Below are 15,238 nucleotides of genomic sequence, written 5' to 3'. Positions count from 1 at the left end.
AAAAAAAACTTCCTTTTCAGATTGGAATGGAAGAAATAAAATTATCCTGATCACAGATAGCATGGCATTGTATATTGAAAATCTTAAGGAATCAACAGAAAATTATAACTAATAATTCAGTAAGGTTGCAAGATATAAGACCAATATATAAATATCAATTGTATTTATATTATCGAAGCAATAAAAATAAAATAGAAAATTTTATTTTAAAACTTAAAAAAAAACTAAGAATAAATTTATAAAAGGAAGTTCAAGCCTTGTCACATTGAAAACTACAAATTTCAAAACAAAAGGAAGTTGTAAATAAATAAGAAGACATACAATGTTGTATTCGATTCCTAATACTGCAATAACAAATTACCATAAACTAAGTGGCTTAAAACAACACAAATTTAGTATTTTACTGTTCTGAAAGTTAGATGTCTAAAATAGGTCTGCAAATTTGTATTCCTTTTGGAGACTTTTTTTTCTTTGCTTTTTCCCTCATCTTTCATCTCTTCTTTGAGTCTCTTACCTTCTTTCCTTTATGAATACCCTTGTGATTATAATGGGTCTACCTGCATAGTCCAGAATAATACCCCCATTTCAATATTCTTAATTTAATCACATCTGCAGAGTTTCTATTATTCTGAAAAGTAACATATTCACAGGTTCCAGGAATTAGAATACTATTAATTTTGAAGTGTTATTCTCTGCCTACCACATTAAGGGATTAGAAGATTTAATATTGCTAAAATGGAAATATTTCTCAAATTTTTATACAAATTAATCAATATGCTTATATGAACTTAATTCTTACCAAGTTCTCAGACACATTTCTCAATTTTGAAATTTACTACAAAGCTGCAGCAAAGAAGATAGTATGCTTCTGGCATAGGCTACACATATGGATCAATGGAATAGAATCAACTTCCAGAAATCAACCCTTATGTTTATGGTCAATGGATCAAAAAATTTTTATGGGGTAGGAGGAGTGTGTTCTATATATTATTTGGGACATACTTATAACCAAAAAGGATTTGTTTTTGATTCAATACCAAACATTTTCTGGATATCCCATATTTTATCTGAAAATACTACCTATTGTTATATGATGATAAAAGAAACCTTGACATCCAGTTGTAAAAAGTTGTGTGTTGGCATGGTATATGTCAAATCATTGCTTTGCAACTAACTTTTAAGAGAAATCTGTTACCATAATTTTTGGGGAAAAAAATTACAGGTATTTATAAGATAAATTTTAACTTCACAAAAGAAGAGAAATACTATACTGTGAATTTTCAGATACCTATTTCTATCATGACCTAAACGTACAAGAATATAATGGGAACAGAGCAAAGTTTTTATTTTTTATTTTTTTTTTCCACAAGACACATAATTGTCAGATTCACCAAAGTTGAAATGAAGGTAAAAATGTTAAGGGCAGCCAAAGAGAAATGTCGGGTTACCCACAAAGGGAAGTCCATCAGGCTAACAGCAGATCTCTCAGCAGAAACTCTACAAGCCAGAAGAGAGTGGGGGCCAATATTCAACTTTCTTAAAGAGAAGAATTTTCAACCCAGAATTTCATATCCAGTCAAGCTAAGCTTCGTAAGTGAAGAAGAAATAAAATCCTTTACAGACAAGCAAATGCTGAGAGATTTTATCACCAGCAGGCCTGCCTTACAAGAGCTCCTGAAGGAAGCACTAAACGTGGAAAGGAACAACCACTATCAGCCACTGCAAAAAATATGCCAAATTGTAAAGACCATCAATGTTAGGAAGAAACTGCATCAACTAACAAACAAAATAACCAGCTAATATCATAATGACAGGATTAAATTCACACATAACAATATTAACCTTAAATGTAAATGGGTTAAATGCTCCAATTAAAAGACACAGACTGGCAAATTGGACAAACAGTCAAGACCCATTGGTGTGCTGTGTTCAGGAGACCCATCGCACATGCAGAGACACACATAGGCTCAAAATAAAGGGATGGAGGAAGATCTACCAAGCAAATGGGAAAAAAAAAAGAGGGATTGCAATCCTAGTCTCTGATAAAACAGACTTTAAACCAACAAAGATCAAAGAGACAAAGAAGGCCATTACATAATGGTAAAGGGATCAATTCAACAAGAAGAGCTAATTATCCTAAATATATATATGCACCCAACACAGGAGCACCCTGATTCATAAAGCAAGTCCTTAGAGATTTAAAAAGAGACTTAGACTGCCACACAATAGTAATAGGAGACCTTAATACCCCTCTGTCAACATTAGACAGATCAACGAGACAGAAAATTAACAAGGATATCCAGGAATTGAACTCAGCTCTGCACCAAGTGGACTTAATAGACATCTACAGAACTCTCCACCCCAAATCAACAGAATATACATTCTTCTCAGCACCACATCCACTTATTCCAAAACTGACGGCATAGTAGGAAGTAAAGCACTCCTCAGCAAATGTAAAAGAACAGAAATTATAACAAACTGTCTCTCAGACCACAGTGCAATCAAACTAGAACTCAGGATTAAGAAACTCAATCAAAACAGCTCAAGTACATGGAAAGTGAACAACCTGCTCCTGAATAACTACTGGGTACATAACGAAGGCAGAAGTAAAGATGTTCTTTGAAACCACTGAGAACAAAGACACAACATACCAGAATCTCTGGGACACATTTAAAGCAGTGTGTAGAGGGAAATTTATAGCACTAAATGCCCACAAGAGAAAGCAGGAAAGATCTAAAATTGACACTCTAACATCACAATTAAAAGAACTAGAGAAGCAAGAGCAAACACATTTAATAGCTAACAGAAGACAAGAATTAACTAAGATCAGAGCAGAACTGAAGGAGATAGAGACACAAAAAAACCTTCAAAAAATCAATGAATTCAGGAGCTGATTTGTTGAAACGATCAACAAAATTTATTGACCACTAGCAAGACTAATAAAGAAGAAAAGAGAGAAGAATCAAATAGACACAATAAAAAATGATAAAGGGGATATCACCACCGATCCCACAGAAATATAAACTACCACCAGAGAATACTATAAACACCTCTATGCAAATAAACTAGAAAATCTAGAAGAAATGGATAAAGTCCTGGACACATACACCTTCCCAACACTAAACCAGGAAGAAGCTGAATCCCTGAATAGACCTATAACAAGTTCTGAAATTGAGGCAATAATTAATAGCCTACCAACTAAAAAAAAGTACAGGACCAGACAGATTCCCAACTGAACAGAGCAAAGTTTTAAATGAAACAATTTTTTTTTTTACTCTTACATGATCTACACCAGTGATAGAAAATATGTCTTCAATCCTACCTTCAAATCTTCCAGAATTTTTAAAATATAATTTTGAATAAAATGCACATAGTTGGACATTTAGGGGTAGAAAAATGTATAGATACATTTTTCCATTATATACAACACCAGTGCATGTTGGACAATACTTCTCATCCCAAGACCTTTTTTGAAACATTTCCTATAATTGCAAATGTCTCATCTTTCTTTTAGCTCATTGTATACAATGATAGGTACTGCCTTGCTCAGTAATATAATTATTTATCATGGACAATATAAAATTATATTTTTTGTTGTATCTTGGGAATACTGGGAAATAACTATTATAGTAAGGTTCACATTTGCCTATTAACTGTATACCTTCTAATTTTTTCGTACTTAAAATTATCCACAATCCAAATAATTCGTATTTTCCTAGGCAAAAGGGAAGCCATTTGAACATTATTGAATTAATAATAAAATAATGGCTTTCAGCTATTTTCACTTTGAGATTCAATTGTATTAAGGGAAGATAGGGAGAGATGTACGAATCCATTTCTCAAAGCAAGTGTCTTATGTTTTTTACACATTTTAAGTTGGGTGGTAAAGATAATTATAACTTTTTAGAGCATCATTATATAATTTAAACTGTTACTGGAGATTCGTGGTTTAATTTGTGTTCTTTATATATTATTTCCATCTACATGACAGAAACTAAATTTAGTATAGGTTTGAAATGATGAAAATTGATATGGGGATTATCAAGTCTGTCACATATCAGAATGTGTTTGCCAGAGTTCTGCTACTTAAATATTTTGACCGAGAAATCTATTTATAAGCAATGACTATTAATATATTTTTGAACTACTATATTAAGGAACACTGTTTGGGGAACATGAATCTAATCCAAATTTTTCTTCCTCATTTAAAATTGGTTGTAATATTAACTATTTTATTTATGTTAGTAATACCACCATTCTTCCATTTTCTCAAAGTAGAATCTTAATGTATTGTACTTATTAGGCAAAAAGACTAGTTCTTACCATAGAAATGTCCATTTACTACATTTACCAATTCGTGTGAGTCACTTTTGCAGAATACACACATACAAAAAGTCATAGAACCTTTTTTGTTTTTTTTTTTTCAGTAAGGGAAGAATACGAATCACACACACTACATGGTGCTAATTCTAGGGTTAAAATTACCCATTACTGGTATTTGAGATTGATTACTAGGATGAAGATACATAGTATATCATCAAGAAACAACCAACATAAGAGGAAACTGATATAAATAAACTGCATATTGTGGGGTATGTCAACTAGGAAATTCACAAGCAAGATTATATATGTTTATTCAATGCTGTCTATGAAGACAGCCTTCTAGCCTTAGCGATGCTACTATACTACAACAATAATTTGAGTTTCTTTTTTTCTTAACTCAAATAGTCAAACTGTCATATAGTGCATATACTTACATTTTCCTTTAAAAGTAAAAAATAATAAAAGAAAGAAACTAGAAACCAAACCAGATAACAACAAAAACCAATCAATTTATTGTTAGCTTTTTTAGCTCTTCATTCTCTTACCGGTTTCTATTATTGTGTAATAAATTACCCTAAAACTTAATAGCGTAAGAGAACAAACATTTGTCTCACACAATTTCCAGTGTCAGGAACCCTGGAGTGGCTTAGTTAGTTGGTTCTGTTTTAGAATCATTTATGAAGTTACCGTCAGGATATTGGCAGAAGGTGTAGTCATCTGAAACCTTAGCTGGGGAGGGAAGAAAATTCTTCAAGAGTGCTCACTCATACGACTGTTGGGTAGAGGCTTCACTTTCTATCTGCCTGTTGGCCAGTCTCAACTCCTCCTATGTAAGCTCCTCCAAAGTGCTGCTCGTGACATGACAGCTATCTCCAAGGCAAATGACTTATAGAGGGAAATTAGGCTCCACTTCATGCCAGAAGGAGTATTAAAGAATTTGGGAGCATATTTTAAAACCACTACGACCTTAAAATTTAAGATGCTAAAACAAATTTCTCATAGGTCTCTCTGACCCTAAGTTTTTCATTTTAAAATCCAATTGGCAGAGAGTAACAAAATTATCTTCTAATAATTCTCTTTTTGAATATTGCTTCTATGCTTAAAAACTTAACAAAAATTTCCTGTAGCTGTTGCATCAAGTTGACACCAGTGTCTAATTTCCAGTGTTGCCCATAATCTTTCTAAAGTATAAAGGCTAACTTATAGCCTGAACTGATTCTCGTTATAAAATCCCATTTTACATTAAAAGATTCTACAATTCAGATAAGATATTTCCACAGGGCAACTGCAAAAATCAGACTCCTTGCCTTTTATCTTAAAACCACACCCTGTCTTCCTTTCCCTTTTACTCACTCAAATCTTCCTGTTCTTCCAGGACTAGCTCAAGTCATATAAATCTTATTTACCATTCTCTCCCTGACCTCATTCATTACCTCTCTTCTGTGAATCCACATTGCAGCTAGCACAAGTGCCATTTTTTTCTAGCACAGAATTGTTCTCAAATTGTTTCACCTACGATTGTGTTATTCCTTCCAGGTGGAGAAAGAAGTCACTTTTTATCATTTTTAGTTTCCATAGATGCTTACATATTTTAGGAAATAGAGGAGGTACTCAACAAATTTTCGCTGTTTTATTTCTCTTGAATGTAAGATTGAGGTATGCTTTTGATACCATTTGTTCACTTAAAAATATAAGAATAAGAAAAAGAACTACCATTTTCCATATCTATATCTATCTATCTATCTATCTATCTATCTATCTATCTATCTATCTATCTAATTTTTTAAGATGGAGCCTCACTCTGTCACCCAGGCTGGAGTGTCATGGTGCGATCTCAGCTCACTGCAGTCTCCGCCTCCCAGGTTCAAGTGATTCTCCTGCTTCAGCCTCCTGAGTAACTGGGATTACAGGCACATACCACCATGCTCAGCTAATTTATATATTTTTAGCAGAGACCGTCTTTCACCATGTTGGCCAGTCTGGTCTTGAACTCCTGACCTCAGGCCTGAGCCACTGCGTCCAGCCATATTTCTTTTATTTCTTTGTTTAATATAGAAATTCAAGCTGTCCAGCTAAAGGTTTTCTTGTGATTCCAGATGCAGGGTAACACTGGAAAATAACTCATGGTAGCAAAAAACTCTAATCCCAAGCATGAAATTTATAAAATTAGAATTTATCTTGCTTGTGATTGAAACAAAATAACTTTTCTGTTCTCATTGTTCTTAAAACTATGGTTAACATAAAGAAAACATAAGGAATATATTATTTCTGTTTCCTCTGAACACTGAAATATAGAATGATTTGATTCCTAAAAGTCATAAATTTTACATAGATCGCAGTTTTGTCTTAGTTCAAAAGGGAGTTCTTCTGTGCTAAATGTCTATTTCTCTAGAGACTTTTTGAGAAAATCTTTGAAAATATTAGTTGCCTGTAGTGCTATTTCTTAGAAAATAAATTATATTAAATACTGTATTTTACATTTTTACTTGTCCCTTTTCAAATTGCTTAAATCTCCTTCCTCTACGTAAGTGGTTATTATAGAGAAAAACCACATTTTTGAAATAATATTGGTTTTAAATTAGTTTTTATAATGAAACATTTCAAAAATAAACAAAAATGATGAGAAGAATGTAACGAACCTCCATTTACCCATAACCCAGATTCAACAATTATCAACATTTTGGTAGACTTGTTTCATCTTCATATGCTCCCTACACATTAAAGACACTGATTATTCCTACAATGAACTTCTGTTATAGATCCAAATGGTTTTCAGAGTTACAGAATTTAAAAAATACGAATCTTGTCTCTCCTATGACTGTATGAAATGGAATGTGAGGACTGATAGCATCATACCTTAATCTTCTTACCCTCAGATGAGGATAGAATCCTGGAGAGGTTCAATTTCTAACTTACCTACTGTCAAATAAATGGTTTTCAAAGTTGGAAGGAAAGTCTCTATTTCCCGCCCTCTCATTTTTTACTTCTTGTTTGCTCTGGTCACTAGTTTTAGAAAACTTCCTTCCGCAGGAGAAAGTAGCCTTAGAAACAGAGATAAACATCATTGAGGTCACTTTGCTGCAGTTGCCTAAGCACCCCACCCCAGCTGGGTCCTTCAATCAAAGGCTTATGAAAAAGTTAAGACAAGCACATGTCTTATTCTCTCATGTGTTTATGACTGTTTTTATCTTTTTGGAAATATGTTTGAAGTTCTATTTTTTTTTTTTGGTTATACAGTTGTATCATTTCTAAAACATAATTATGTATATCCATTTTAAAATTGTATACTTATTTTTTTTTCAATTCTAATTCCATCAACTGGTATCTCCAGAACAATATCTTTCTTTTGTTTCCAACTTTACTTTTATTGTTTGGCAATTAAAAGTAGTGCAAGATTCATAAATACATATACAAAGTAGTGCATAGTCTTCATATTTTATTTGAAGTTTTCAGTTGGAATAAATATATTTTTATTAACTGCTTTTTCAATATCCATGGAAATTACTATATGATTTAATATTTAAATTTAATATTACTAGACTATTATGACATTCTTGGCTATGACCTGTTTTTTACTGTGTATTATTTGTTCATTGCATTGATGAAATAGTTCTATGAATGTTTATTTGTAATGTTTCCATTAATATTTGTAAGTTAGATTTATCTGTGGTTTTAAAATATGTGTGCTTGTTAAATATTATTTTATTTAATAAAAGCTTATATATAGCATTATGTATCTGGCAATGTTCTAAATGCTTCATCAATATTAACTGCTTTAATCCTCATGATAGACCTATAAAGGAAATACTATTACCATTCTCGTTTTGCAAATTGTAAAATAGAAACAGAGGGAAGTTAAATATTGCCATTACTTGTTTTGTTTTGTTTTGTTTTTTGAGATGGATTATTGCTCTGTCTCCCAGACTGGAGTGCAGTGGCATGATCTCTACTCACTGCAACCTCCACCTCCTGGGTTCAAGCGATTTTCCCACAGCAACTTCCCGAGTAGCGGGATTCCAGGCATGTGCCACCGTGCCCAGCTAATTTTTTTATTTTTAGTAGAGACAGGTTTTCACCATGTTGGCCAGGCTGGTCTCAAACTCCTGACCTCCAGTGATTTGCTGGCCTCAGCCTCCCAAAGTCCTGGGATTACAGGATTGAGCCACCGTGACTGGCCAAGTATTGCCATTACTTTTAATGGCAGAAACCTCAATTACTTTTGCACCAATCTAATAACTCCAGTAAAAAGCTAATTGAAGACAGGTTTTGAATCCAGGCAGTTCACAAATGAAGCAGTAACAACAACAGAGATTTTCCTCTTCCTTTTCACATTAATTTGGCAGACTTATTCTATAAATTGATTGGTGTATGTTTGAAGGTAATAGTTCCTTGATAATTTTATGAAGGTAATGAGCATATTTAACATTTTCACAAGGGGAAAAAAAACTTATTTTACTTAGATTTCCAAATTTACTTCTAAACATACAAACAAATTAATCTCACAATTATTTTAATGTCCTGTGCCTTTGGTCATTCGCACATTTTAATTTTTATATATTGTGTTGGAGTTTTCATTTTGATTTTTGAATAGGTTAGCTAATAATTTATCTAGCAGGTAATTTCTCTGCAAAGAACCAGCTTTTGGTTTATTTATTAGTCTACTCTTCTCTATTGGTAAATTCATTCATTTTCAGCAACACAAATTTAATTTATCCTTGGAGAAAGTCCTGATTCTTCTCCTAGTTATGTACTTAAAAAATCTGTCTCCTTAGTTTAGGTCAGCTTTTTGCAACTTTCTCTTCTATCTTCCTCTATGGTGCATATATGACTATTACATAATTAACTGTCTAAAATCTCTTGGCCTCATTTCCGTAAATAATATATCCTACCTCTTGAAAAATCCAAAGAGCCCTTGAATATGCCTTTAATGAACTGCATGTGTGTACCAATAACTAATAAGAAAATTATAGCAGGTGCTTGGACCATTTTCCTTGTCCTAGTGCATCTAGAGTATAACTGATCAAAAATTAAGTGGATTGTTATCCATAGTTAACAAAATCCCAAACATCCAATATACATATTCCTAAAACTTACCAGTATTCACAAATTTTGGGGTGATCCTCAGATAAACTCTTGTCCACAAAAGCAGTAATCATCCTGTTGTCCTGAGACTTTCTTTTGTTTGCTTACGGTGTCCCTGGATTAACATGGTGAACTTGAGTCATAAGACTTCTAAAATAAACATTTAATACTAAGAAAGTTTTCAGTTCAAGTGATTGTTAATAAATTCCAATGGATGCTAGTTAATATGTTTTCAGAGTTGGTGTTTACCATATATATCTGGCATTCTTCAAGAAAGTCTAGCATACTCTACTTTTATCAGATAGTTATTTCAAGCTCACATTTCTCAAAATTTCTAGATCAGTACCGTAATGAGTTATGGTCAAGTTTGTCCATAACCCTGGTGAAAACAATGATACCATCTAATTATTGAAACTCTTTACATGTTATATATTTAATCACCTGAAAGTAGGGGAGAATCATTTCAAATTAGTTAAGCTTTAAAGGGTATGTGAAGGTAGTGTTTACTTTGTACCAGTAAGTAACAATCATGCTCATTCAAGTTAAATATTAAAAACAGTGACTCTTTACTAGGTGGTTTAATTTGTCCTGAATATAGTTTTCTGATCCACTTTAGGGCAGTTATTCAGAGTAAAACAGAGCCCGTATGTATATTTTTCCTGATTTCGTACACACCATTGTAAAGTGGCAGAGGATGATGACAATTATTTCATTAACAAGAACTCTCTAATATTCATTGATTTGAGAAAATGTAATTTTTTTCTAAACATTTTTTACACAGTTGAGTTTATATACCTTTTATTTTGAGGGGTTTTAATACCTCTTACATCAAAGCCAATGGAAATATTAACTTTGCCTTGGGAATTCATTTTCAATGTCTTCTTCCACAATTTAGATATTAGAAAGTCTGTAAGTCCAAAGTTCTTGAGATTTATTTTGAAGGATGCTGGGGAACACCCCAACGACAGGAGAAAGGGGAATTAGATTCTGTTGGTTCTTTCTTTCTGTAGGCTCTCTCATATGGAGTGGGATATGGATGGGTTCTATTAATTTGAATCTACATGCTATTGAATAAACACAGCTAGCAATCTTTAAAATATGCAGTTTGTTGAAATTATAGCCTCTATTTTCTGCATAAATAACAAGTCGGTCTGACTGAATTGCCGTCTGACCAGTCTTTGCATTCTTAGGTTATATTAAATCATCAATCACACAATCAAAGTAAGGGTAGGCTTCTTTATTCAAACACATAATATTAGAACCACTTAACCTTTGTTGTAAGAGGTAGTCCAGATATTTTCATTAGATAATTATAATGATCATGTGCAACTCACTGATAGGGTCTATCAGCTCAAAATTTAACTTAACTACCACTTCCTATGGCAAGAGGAACCTGCCATATGTATTTTCTGGTAAGACTTGGGAATAGGTTATATCCTAGACCTGTAATCTTTTCCTGATCTCTCTTTAGTGACCTCATCTGCTGAGATATGAAGGCAAGATTCTCTTCTAATCCTAAGCCCTCTACCTGTATGCCAGGCCACCAAAAGATAGTAATGTTATACAAATATCTAACATTTATGGCACTTATTCTGTGCCATGTACAAGTATAATAATTCATTTAATCCTTTCAACAATCTTATGAGATTGATAGTTTTATTTTCATCTTATTTGCAAGTGAGGAAACTGAGTCAGAGTTTTAACTGACCAAAAGTTGCACAGCTAGAAAGTAGTAGGTCTGGAGTCCTACATAGACATCAGTCTCCTGAGTCTGTGCTTGCAATCATTGTATTGTTGGACTTCCTGCAATAACAGATCAAGGTGTGTTCCTTCAGGCAGAACATCCTTGGACCTTATTTCATATCCATTCTTCAAAGCTCTACCTTTTAATTGGATTGATTATTCTAGTCACATTTAATGTTATCATAGATATAGTTAGATTTGCATCTGCCATTTACTTTTTATTTTCTATGTCTCACATCTTTCTTCTACCTCTATTCCTTTACTACCTTCTTTTACATTAAGTAAATATTTTCTGTGTAACATTTTAACTGTTTATTTTTCACTTAAATGTTTTAAGAGTTTCCCTATAGTGTGCCATTCACATCTTATCCAAATTTACTTCAGATTTATACAAAATTAATTTCAATGGGATATAAAACATTCCTGTATAAAGTTGACTCCTGAACATCACAAATTTGAACTGCACATCTACTGATGCACAGAGTTTCTTCCACCTCTGCTACCTCTGAGAGAGCAGGACCAACACTTTTGCTTCTTCTTCCTTCTCAACCTACTCAACTTGGAGATGATGAGGATGCGAACCTTTGTGATGATCCAATTCCACTTATTGAACTGTAAATATATTTCCTCTTCCTTGTGATTTTCTTAATAACATTGTTTCTTTTCTAGCTTACTTTATTGTAAGAATACAGTATATAATATATGTGATATATAAAATATGTGTTAATACATTTTCTATATCATTAATAAGGCTTTTGGTCAACAATATGCTATTAGTAGTTAAGTTTTTGGGGAGTCAAAAGTTATACACGTTTTTGACTGTGCTGGAGTTGGCACCTCTAACTCTCTCGTTCAAGAGTCAACTGTAGTTCTATTCCCTCTCTTTTTCCTGCTATTATTGTGCCATTTTTGTTATCATTATCATTATTATGAATATTACATATGTGAAATGGTCCCCACTTATTTGTGGATTTGCTTTTCATGGTTTTACTTATTCACATTCTACTATGGCTTGAAACAGTAAATGAAAAATTCTAGAAACAAACAATTCATAAATTTTACATTGCATTGGGCTCTGAGTAGTATGATAGAAACTTGTTCCATCCTTCTCCTTCCTGAGTGGAACATGAAGCATTCCTTTTTCAACTGTATCCATGCTGTCTATGCTACCTGTCCATTAGTCACTTAGTAGCTGTCTGGGTTATGAGACTGACTGTGGTAATATTGCAGTGCTTGTGTTCAAGTAACACTTATTTGACTTAAAAATAGGTAGTGATGTCTCCATAGTTATAATTGTTTTATTATTAGTTATTGTTGTTAACCTCTTACTATGTCTAATGTATAAGCTAAACTTTATCATAAATGTATACATATAGGAAAAAACATGGTATATATAGGGTTCAATATTACACACAGTTTCAGGCATCCACTAGGGGTCCTGGAATATATCCTTCTTGGATCAGGGCGATACTGTAGATTAAAAACCCCCAAATACATGTTATGATTATTAGTTTAGATATTTCCGTGACTACTAAAGAAGTTAAGGAAAGAATAAAGAGCAATTGTATGTTTATAGAGTTTGTTATATTCTCTTTATTTGTTCCCCCGGATTCTAGTTACTATATGGTAGCATTTTTTACTTCAAGCAAACTTAGCTTCCTTTCACTTTTTAAATATGTTATTGTCAAATATATTAGATTTTTATATGTTAGAGGTTCAAAAACATGATTATTTGTATATTATTTTATGTAACTTTTAAATAGCAATTAAGCAATAAGGGTAACAAATATGCATTTAGATTGTCTTTTGTAATCATGTAATTATCTTAACTGTTCTTTTTGTGTATATGTGTGGGTTCACATTACTATCTGGGGTCACTTGCTTTTAGCCTAAAGAAATTTCTTAGTATTTCTGCATTTCTTGTTTCTTACAATTTCTTGTTTCTTCCAGCAACAAATTCTTTCAGTTTTCAACCTGTGAATGTTTACATTTTGGCTTCATTGAGATAGTTTTGCTAGATATAGAGTTGCCAGATGACACTCCCTTTTCTTTCAGCATTTCAGATATGCCTTTCCATTGCATTCTAGCTTTTATTGTATCTGATGAGAAGTCAGCTATCAGCCTCATAGGAATTACATTGTGATGAGTCATTTTTCTCTTGCTGCTTTCAAAATTTTATCTTTGCATTTAGCTTGCAACATCTGAACTATAATGCTTCTGGGTGTGGATCTCTGTGTTAATCCTACTTGGAGTTTGTTGAACTTTACTTTTTTGTTTGTTTGTTTTTGAGACAGGGTCTCACTTTGTCACCCAGGCTGGAATGAAGTAGTACAATCATGGCTTACTGCAACCTTGACCTTCCACAGTCAAGCGATCCTCCCGCATCAGACTCCCTAGTAGCTGGGACTACAGGCGTGTACTACCATGCTGGGCTAATTTTATTTTTTTTTTTTAATTTTTGGTAGAGATGGGGGTCTCCCTGTGTTGCTCAGGCTAGTCTCCAACTCCTGAACTCCAGCAATCCTCCCACCTCAGCCCATCAAAGTGTTGAGATTGCAGGTAAGAGCCAGTGAGCCTGGTCTTGAGCTTTAGATGTATAAAGGAATGTGCTAGTTCATGATAAATTAATAATTTTCAACATGTTTTGAAAATTATTAGGTATTATAATTTAAAATATATTTTATGCTTCTTTCTCACCTCTCCTCCTGGTACTTTAAAGTATGTGTATATTGCTGCACTTACGATGTCCCACATTTTTTTTCTGCTTCTTTGTTCACTTTTCTTCATTCTTTTTTTCTCTGTGCTTCTTATTACACAATATCTATTGATTGATCATCAAGTTTGCTGTTCTTTTCTTCTTCCATTTCAACTTTCCTGTTGAGCTCTTCTAGTGAATTTTCATTTTAGTTATTATACTTATCACTCCAGAAGTTACATTTCGTTCTTTAAAATACTTTTTATTTATTATTTGTTTATATTTGATAAGATATTGCCAAAATTGCTTTAATTCTTTAAGCATAGATTTCTTTAGTTTTTTAAAGATTTCTGTAATAGCTGTTTTGAAGTCTTTGACTGTTAAATCAGATATCTGGGCCCTCTCACAGATAGTTTGTATTACTTGCTTTTTTTTTTTTTTTTTCCTGTTCATGGGTTACATTTTTTGTTTGTTTTTGTTTTTTGCATGTATTATATTTTTGTTGTTAAAAAAACTGGACATTTTATTATAGTTAACGTATTTTAACAACTTGAATACTGAGTTTCTTCCTGCTCTCAGGGGCTTAGATTTTGTTGTTGTTGTTGTTTGCTTGTGTATTAATTTGGCTAGACTATTTTCATAAAATCTGTTTTGTGTATAGTGTGAAGCCTTTGATGTTGCTTATTAAGAATGCCTTGGGCATGCACACACTGGGATAACATTGGTTATAGCAGAGTTTGCTTTGACTGCCTTATTTCCTAATCATTCTGTTAAGTAGTCTGCCTCATTTGGTAATACACCCAGCTTTTGTCAAAATTATGAAGATTAAAAATGGCAATAAACAAAGTAAGGGTAAAAGTCTTACATGAGGTATTCAAAAATTTAAAAAAAAATAGAGAGCAGTGAATTAAAAAATTTATCCAGCTCAATAGTTTATGCTCTGCACAAGGGACATCCTCATCCTCTTTGACCTGTCACAAAATTTTATCTCTTTGTTTTGTCACCTATGCCATTTTCATCAGTTTCTTTGGATGTATAAATTGCTGCTTAAATAAAAGATGCGTAAATAGATAAACAATAGCTTACCTAGTTATAACTTAGAAAGTCTTGATATATAAGTGCTCCTGCGTAAGTGTAGCAGGCCAATAATCAAACTGCTACTTGACTGAGAAAGTAACTCAAATATTCACTTGTAAGACTCTGTATATATACAGCCTCCTGTCCCCATAGTAAACATAATGGATTACATAAAACTTGTAGAAAGTTTGTACATGAAACTTCATAATTGTATGAAATTTTATAAATTACATAAAACTCATACTTTCTGAAAAATTTAAGAACAAAAGTGGATAGAAGTCCCTTGGTTTAAAGTTACATTCTATCTAGCCTCTATCA

The sequence above is a fragment of the Macaca thibetana genome, chromosome 4 (assembly GCF_024542745.1).
Source record: "Macaca thibetana thibetana isolate TM-01 chromosome 4, ASM2454274v1, whole genome shotgun sequence".
Classification (NCBI taxonomy): Eukaryota; Metazoa; Chordata; class Mammalia; order Primates; family Cercopithecidae; genus Macaca; species Macaca thibetana.
The sequence above is the reverse complement of the archived record's forward strand: the minus strand, read 5'-3'. Positions refer to the sequence as shown.